The 8753-nt window shown below is 43.4% G+C and overlaps 1 long non-coding RNA gene across 1 annotated transcript; it reads left to right on the top strand.

The window, feature by feature from the left end:
* The first annotated feature begins 2514 nt into the window (after positions 1-2514).
* LOC309528907 lies at positions 2515-8481 on the top strand. Its single transcript, XR_014217977.1, has 3 exons — positions 2515-2692; positions 6498-6664; positions 8390-8481. It is a non-coding gene; the product is annotated as an uncharacterized lncRNA (long non-coding RNA).
* Positions 8482-8753: the final 272 nt, after the last annotated feature.

Raw genomic sequence — 8753 nt, 5'->3', positions numbered from 1 at the left:
ATCATTCTTCATATCATCCCAAGGCTAAAATTAGTTGTCTCTACACAACCTGCAAAGGATTTCTATCCTGTTCTGGCTCAGATTTTATGTCTCTGATTGACAGCCAAACATGGCAGCTGCCTACATGGGTGGCCCTTTGGATATTTAAAAAGGATATGGGGGGAGGGAGAGGGGGAGGGGTATTGATTATCCTTTTCCAAAAGGAGAAGGTGGTGCTGCAGCAGCTCTGGAATCGCTGCTGCTGCTGCATAGCTTGACAGGACAAAGTCATCCAGAACTCTGACATCTATGAGTGTAAAATACCCACAATCTACTGTATTCAGGTTTTTTTAATGTCAATTTTTTCCCCATAAGAAAACAGTAAGCTAAGAATAAGAAAGAAAGAAAGAAAGAAAGAAAGAAAGAAAGAAAGAAAGAAAGAAAGAGTTGATTCGAAGAACGAAACTCCACTGGCTTGTAGACCACCCCCACCCTGTTCTGCTAACCTAATTGAGAGTTTTATCACCTTAACTGGCAACTCTTTCTTTCTGACAGAGCTCTGCAACCCTTAAAAGGAAATGGCATTCACAAGTGTAAAAGGCTTAGGCTCTACCATTTTGGTCTTTAGAGTTTTTCTTAGCTTATGCACTATTTTATCATACAATCCTAACTCCACTTCTTTGGGAGCAAGGCTCACTGATCTCTTAATTTCAGAATAGAAGGCATTTGTGCTGTCAGTAATTCATTAGGCAACCAGAACTAACTTCAGAGCCACTTCAATATGCCATCTGGGATTGCATGTATCTTGTGTGGACACTTGGCCAAAGCTGCAATGGAAAAAGCAGGAGTGACTTGCTGCTTCTGGAGCTCCTTCAAGGAAGCACAGCCCTGCAGGAAAATGCCTATCTGTCCATGCTTTGGATAATCTCCCCATATAATGCACAGCAACATAGTGTGCTACATTATACCAAGTCAGGCTAATGGTCCATCTAAGGTCAGCCTTGTCCACAAACACTGAGTGGCAGTGCTTCTCTAGGGGTTTCTACCAGCTCTGTGCTGGGACCTGGATGCAGGTGGCACTGTGGTCTAAACCACTGAGCCTCTTGGGCTTGCCAATCAGAAGGTCAGCGGTTCGAATTCCCGCAACAGGGTGAGCTCCCATTGTTTGGTCCCAGCTCCTGCCAACCTAACAGTTCGAAAGCTTGCCAGTGCAAGTAGATAAATAGGTACCGCTATGGCGGGAAGGTAAACGGCGTTTCCATGTGGTCTGGTTTCCATCACGGTGTTCCATTGCACCAGAAGTGGTTTAGTCAGGCTGGCCACATGACCCAGAAAGCTGTCTGTGGACAAACACCAGCTATCTTGGCCTGACAGAGATATGAGTGCCACAACCCCATAGTCGCCTTTGACTGGACTTAACTGTCCAAGGGTCCTTTACCTTTTACCTTATGCTGGGACTTTTGCATGCCAACACAGGCTTCAGGATTGAGCAAAAAGCTCTTTTCCTGAGCTACAACCAGCCTCTCCGGACATCCTTTTTATTGTGGGTTCATGATTATTTGTACTCATGATGGTAGTTATGTCTTCAGAAAGGTTAAGCACTACCCTACTTTCAATACTGTTTGTGCTTGCAAAAGTTGGAGGGTGGATATACTACTTTGTTTCAATGAATGCACGTTAATGAATGCACATTCCCTATGTTCCTGCTGAAATCCTGTAACTGTTTATACCACAAGCGTTCTGGAATTTTTTGTTTCCCCCTCTGCGTTCGTTGACTGTCCCGGTTCCAATAATGTGGCAAAGCTGGGGGAGCATCGCTAATGCAACTAATAAAGCATAATGACATTTGAATGAGCCAGCTTAAATCCACCACAACTGCACTGTTGTTGTATCTGTGCCCTTTTGCAGAATGCACCCACAAAAACACCAGTATGCAGGGGTATCTAGATGCCCTGAAAAACTCAAAAGCTGTTTGAGCAAGGAAATGGACACCTCTCTTGAGATATGCTTCTTAACAAAACATGCTGTTAACAAGCAATACTGGGTGTCACTCTGAAACAAATTGCCGAAAGATAGTGTCAAAATGGAATCTTTCAGCTGAATCATGAAATCTTCACTGTATCTTCACACATTCATCTAACACCAAGTGAGTTGTGCTGAAGGCAAAAGGCAAGGGAACTACAGCAAGATGAGTGGGCTGTCTGCAGAAGTTTCTATTTCTGGTGGCGACAAATCTCTCCACATTAGTGTATTCTGCTGCTCAGCTTGCTAAGAAGCACATCGCAAATCATGCCAGTTATCCACAGAGTCATCAGCAAATGTCGAAGTGCTTGAAGCAGGGCAGGGAAGAGCACTGCTGGAACCTATCAAGTGACATTCCAGGCAGGGACAGCGCATCCTAATCTCAGTATGAACATGATCTCTCTCCAAATGTTGATGAGATGTTGTCAAATACATATGCAGACACGAGTTATATGAGAGAGACAGAGACATTATGTGCACAGGAACATTCAGAGTTCTGAAATGAACCAATGTACCAGGAAGCCAGAGCCACTGATTTCAGTGCCTCTTGTTCCATGTAGAAGTGTTAAGCATAATTGGCTTAGATTGTAAGAAAGCATGCTCCTAAGAATCTACTGTGGCTCCTAGAAGTTGTCAGCATGCAACAGCGGCTGCACCCTGGGAAATGACTCTGAATGGCCATCTGCACCAGGTGAGGGAGCCAATGGGTCTCAAATGCTTGCATTTCCCTGCATGCAAAGATAGGCTCTGGCAGATTGAGCAGATGAGACCAATAGTGGGTCCAACGGTCAATAAGGCAGTTTCTCTACATGCTGTAGAGGGAAGTCAGGGGCAGATGGGGCTCATCAACCTGGGAAGGTAGCCCATCTAGGAGAAGGAAAACCCTGACCTTAACCCTCACTGTCTTGTGGGCTATCTTTGGCAGAAGAAAAGGAATAAACCCTACACAAATCCAGAGTGAAGTTTCTAAGGCAGTTGGATGGCGCCTTGTACTCCTCCTTCCAGCAGCTCCTGCAGCCAAGCTTGTGCCAGACATATTTTTCTACTGTCCTTTGGACCACATCAGCAAGGCCAAGAGAGGAGTCTTGTTTGGGCAGCCAGGACCTCCATACACATTACCCAGGCTTGTACCCTGGAGAGGTCACTTTGGCGCTGCCAACACAACAGTTTGGCTTCACCCCAGAGGCACACTCCATTGTCTTTCAAGACAGACAGATGCCAGCAGTAGCAATCTTTCTCCCACATCTTTTGATGGTTAAAATGTCTGACAGTTTTTGAAAGACTGTGGCCTTAAGAATTCGCCCATCCATGAAATAAATGTGCTCTCAATGAAGGCAAACAAACCCCTTGTGATACTTGTGGAGGTCTTTGGATTCCTGTGACTGCATAGGTGTAATGAGGTAGCAAGAAGGATGGTGCAAATGTGCACACCTTTTGCACATCCCACAGCCTGTCATCTTATGTGTATCTATGAAGCCACACATAACATTTACTTCAGTATAACCAAGATACAGCAGAACATGCAGCCATAGCAAACATGCTTTGAAACATGACGTGAACTGTATTTATGGGGGGAAACATTCATGTCCCTTCTGTGTTGTATTTTAAATTGCTGTAATCCACCCTAGGCCCTTAAGGTGAAGGGTGGGCAATAAATTAAAATAAGAAAACAGGTTCTCCTTAGGTTTTCTTTATTTTCTATTCATGTAATATGGCATTGATTGCTGACTGGTGCCTGGATTCTGTCTAATTATCCGCCTGCTGAGAAATTCTTTATCACAGCCAAAGATCCTTTTGTGTCTAACAGCTGCTCTGGGTTTCTTTCTTTTCTCTCTCTCTCTCTCTCCTCACCCTCCTTCTCATGTGGAAGTGTTGTTATCTCTTTAGCAGACTTTAGCAATCATGTCTGTCATTTCAACAGCTCTGCTTTCTTACTTCTGTCAGACAGCATAGCGCGTTGCTGTTGCCTTTTGTTGCAAACTCTGGAGCACGGCCAAGCTATTCTTACTTAAGTGTCAGTCTCTCCAAAACCCCAAGTCTTTTAGGCACTCCACTTTCACAAGCAGCTCATAGGACTGGGTGGGAGAATCCCCCTTGTGTCGTAAGTGGAATCCAATTCAGCCCTAGTTAGTAACCCAGGAACAGCCAGAGGCACATGCCTTTCCCTCTCTGTTCATCACATCTATGACATATGAGGTCTTTTGCCACTCTGAAGTGGGACATAGTCAATTCTATGCTTCATATGTAATAGTCAAGGCTATTAGGTTGAGCAAGGGTGTCCATTGCTGCAGACTATGGCCCTTAATTTTTAACAATAAATGGTATGAGGTGGTGTTCTGGCATACGACATATAACTATTCAACTCTGTCCAGCCCTTCCCAGCTCATTAAAGGTTCAAGTTTAGCCTCAGTGTCTCAAATTTAGAGCAACTCTTGCTGTTCCAATATTACTAGAACCATTTTTAAGTCTGCACATCTATTTTATACCACAACCACATGAACAATCAAGTTGCGTTATTGTAAACAGTGGAACAATTGCCAGCAAGCTAACACCCAAAAGTAGCTTTTTGCTTATTCTCCAGCATGGAAACTCTGCCATGAAGTCTTGCGGTCACTGTGTGTGAGTGACTTCCATGTACATAGTAAATTTCAATGATTCTGTCAGTGCTATTAAAGTGCACCGTTTTCAGTTTGGTGGCTTGGTTAGAACACATACAGGCTGAGTACACATTCCTATTTACTCCAGTGTGCTCCTGACACTGATTAAGGAAGTGGTGTACATACACAATGTTAGTCACAATTCATTTCTTCCCTTTATCTGTCCAGGTGTTTTATATGAAATACCATGTTTTGATACACTCCCTCTCAAACCTGTTCTGATCCAAGTTGATAGAAAGAATGCCCTAGCTGAATTTTAAGTCAGTAATATCTACACAACCATTGGTAGGTGAGCTGTGCAGACATTTGCAGGATTGTCCTGCCGAAGCTTAATTAACAAAAAGGTCAACTCTGATATTTCCTTTCAGTGAAGTATGTTAAGGGTGTAACTAGATAAGACAGTGGGAGTTCACACATTTTTTTTCCAAAAGGGCAAGGTGCGATTTGGATCAGGCTTGTGCTGCTGGGGGAAGGTTAATATGTTTCTCCTTCTAGTTTTCCAGATCCAAATCAATGCCCACACCCTGTGAGTACTATCTGCCCTCTAAATAAAAGTGGGAGGCATGATAATAGATCTCCTGTCATTTTCTCTCTTTTGGCCCTAAGATGTAAGCATGCATGTATTAAAGTCCCAACAGTTTGGGGTTTGTTTGTTTTTTTACATCAAAAAGCACACTCAGAAGGCTATGGATTTCAGTTGAAATGCAGTGGTGGAAAAGTGTCTTAACCTTTTTCCTGCTGGTAATTTCCTGCCCCCCAAGAAAATTGCACCTGACACTGCAAACAAACATCTGGAACCCTTGCAGGGTTTTGGCAGCTTGGGGACTGATTTTGAGAAGAAATCAGAAGAGTGGTTAATTGGTATTCGGTTTTACATAATTTTGACCCTGGGATGGTAATAGAATTTTTACAGAGGTCCTGTTGTACTTGCGAGTGTCTGCTTCAGGAAATGATGCAAGAATCAAGTGTAATGGTCCAAGGGCAAATTAGATAGATGCACCTCTAAAAGTGAAATGAATTGAATTAGTCTCCTATCCCAAGTCATTGGACACAGAAGCATGAGAACAGACTAGCATCCCAGAATGGTGCAATTTTTTTAATCAGGTAGTCAAGCAGTCACAGATATTGCACAGGCCAATGTCAAGCAACACAGAGGAACAAGCACCCACAAGATGTGAACCAAAGCCATTGCTTTGCAGCTGCCACAAAATATTGCCTTGAAACAATGCTGGCATTGGCCAAACCAGTACTGGCGAGTGGTTGATGGCTTTTTGATGGCGCTTAATGGCCAGGAAATGATTAGACATCTCTCTGGAAAGTTCTGAGTGCAAAAATATCTTTCAAATGATGCTGCTACAATGGTGTGCATGTGCTTGTGTGTTGCCACTAGACCACTTTAAAGAAGAAGGCCATGGCTCACCATAAAAAGAACTACGCTGGAACAGAGGAAACACCCATCTAATCCAGCTTCCTTTTCCCCACAGTGGCCGGCCGTTGCCTATTGGAAGACCACAAGCAGAATATGAGGGCAATAGCACTCTCCCCCACTATCTTACTTTTAGAAGACATTTGAAGGCAGCCCAGTTTAGGAATGTTTTTAACATTTGATGATTTATTCTATTTTTAATATTTTGTTGGAAGCCACCCAGAGTGGCTGAGGAAACCCAGCCAGATGGGCGGAGTATAAATAATAAATTACTACTACTACTACTCTTGTTCCCCATCAGTTTGTATTCATGGGCATACCATATCTGATTCTGGAGGTTCACATACAGCCATTGTGACTAGAAGCCATTGATAGCTTTATCCTCCAGCAATTTTTCTCACCCTCTTATAAAGCCATTGCTACATTGAGTGGCAGAATGCCAGCCATGCCCTGCAACATCCTCTATTTCCTCCTTGAAGTGACAGAATCGTCTGCTGACCCAAAATCCAGAGGTCTGGACATTGACGTTTCCTCCTTTCCTCCCTCTGCATTTACTGAAGCCAGCCACAAAAAGCTCCAGGTCAGTACAACTGTGCTGCATGATTTGTGTATTCAGTTACCTCATCGCTGATTTTAATTTAGCAAGATAGACTACAACGGAAAGTGGACGTCAGTGCATCAGCCACAGCTGTGACAGATGTTGCGCAAAACCTGCTTATGCAAAACATAACGTGAAAGCACCTCCCCTCCCCTCCCCCACCCCCACCCCCCAAGCCCCAAATACACAAGACTTCAAAGAAATAAATTCTGGCATCCGTAGCAATGACCAAAGATTGTCAGTCAAAGCCAATGCGGAACAGGCTACATTGGAGCGCAGCGTAAGTCATACAGTTACAGGGGTCTGTAGTTCCAGTTGATGGAGGAACATATGGCTGACAGCACTGGGGCCAGGATGTCTTAAAGGAGCTCCAGCCGGGTTTCAAACTTTGATTGTACAGAGGTGTCAGAAAAGAAAAAGGCTGCGTTCATGCCGTGCATATGTTGTCATTTTGGTGATTGAAGAAGCACCTGCGGCACACACACCACTTACGGGCACCGATGAGTGCAATTAATTTACCCTTCACTGAGGTCAATGGAGAAAATCTGTGGGTTTGATTGGTCCTGGACCAAATGGATCGAGTTTCAAATATGTGGGGAAAGTCACAGGAAGCCTCTTTTTGCCAGAACTTCCATTCCTTTGCCAGACAAGGTTAAACTGTAACATAACAATTTACTTGCGACAAAGAAAATAGCCTGTAAAGCTGCATGTGCCTTTCTTCTAAATTAAAGACACCCTATTACCTAAAATGTTTGGGGGGGGGTTTTCTGTTCTGTTTTGTGCTATATTGCTGTAAGTTGCTTTAAAGTACTTTTCTTTTTTAAAAGACTGGCTTATAACTTTAATTAGTAATGATACAAAAGCTATGCTCAAATAAAAAAATAGAATAGACAATGGTAAAATATTAAGTCACATTCAGTCAAAGAAAAGGGTGAATGGGACTTCTGCATCTTTGCTGAACTTGTTGACTGGGAGAGGAGGCTTATCAGTAATTTGTATTATTTATGTGTACCTGTAATTTCATCCTTCTCTTGTCACATGGACACTGTCCAGATAATGTTATAGAGTAAATAAATGGATGGCATGAGGCCCCACGTAATTCTCAATCTGGGTGACCTTAGGCCAGTTGCTATGTGACTTCAGTCATACATACATATATGGAGCAGTGAATCTTATTTCAGCCCAGGGGCTGCATTCCTCATGGCCAGTCAGTCTTCTGAGGGCTGCATGCCAATATTGCGTGGAGCCAAAGATGAAAGTGGGTGGAGAAACAGATGTGACTCTTACCTTTCTACAGTAAGGCCATGCAAAAGTCATAGGTTTTTTTTAAATCCCATATACACACCTCTACATCTAGGCAAACAAAAGGCATTGACAAAGGTCAGTGAGACACATCACAGCCAGCCAGAGGCACTCAAGGACAATGCAGAACAGACCAGTGGAATCTGTAGCCTGAATCGTGTGGCCAAGGGAGAGTCCTGAAGTTCAGATATGGATGTCTGGAGGGCTGCATTTGGCCCAGGTCTGAGGTATACACACACCCTGGAAGTAAGCCCAGTTGAACACAGTGGGATTTGCATCCAACTAAACATGCAGAGGATTCCATGGGAATGTAGTATTTTTGCATTATGCATTTTCTTGTATGATCTTATTGTGCATTTTTGGATCTTATGCATACTTCACTTTTATGTTTGTTTGTTTTTCCAGTGTCTTTGGGTGTGCTTCTGATTTTCTGTGTTCCTTTTTCTCTCCCCATGGTGGGGGTGGGGAGCAACTCCGAGTCTAGAATAATTATAGTGGAGTTGAAGATAAAATATGAAGCATCTTAATATGGTTAATAAATCCAGAGCATGCCCTTCTGTTGTCTTCTTAAAGAAGGGGGCCAGTTAGGAACAGACACTTTAATTAATTATTAAATGTTAAAAGGAGGGGGGGGATGGGAGAGCCTAGTATTTTATATGAGTGGATCATGCTTCCTGATAGCCAAGCCAGATGCCGCGGAGTGCAGTAGTGTAGGCAGCCACCGCATGGAGTTGTGCATTCATTTGAGCTGCTCCTGTAGATGTGTGCA

The sequence above is a fragment of the Podarcis vaucheri genome (assembly GCF_965113315.1).
Source record: "Podarcis vaucheri genome assembly, chromosome: 3".
Lineage (NCBI taxonomy): Eukaryota > Metazoa > Chordata > Lepidosauria > Squamata > Lacertidae > Podarcis > Podarcis vaucheri.
The sequence above is the reverse complement of the archived record's forward strand: the minus strand, read 5'-3'. Positions and strand labels throughout refer to the sequence as shown.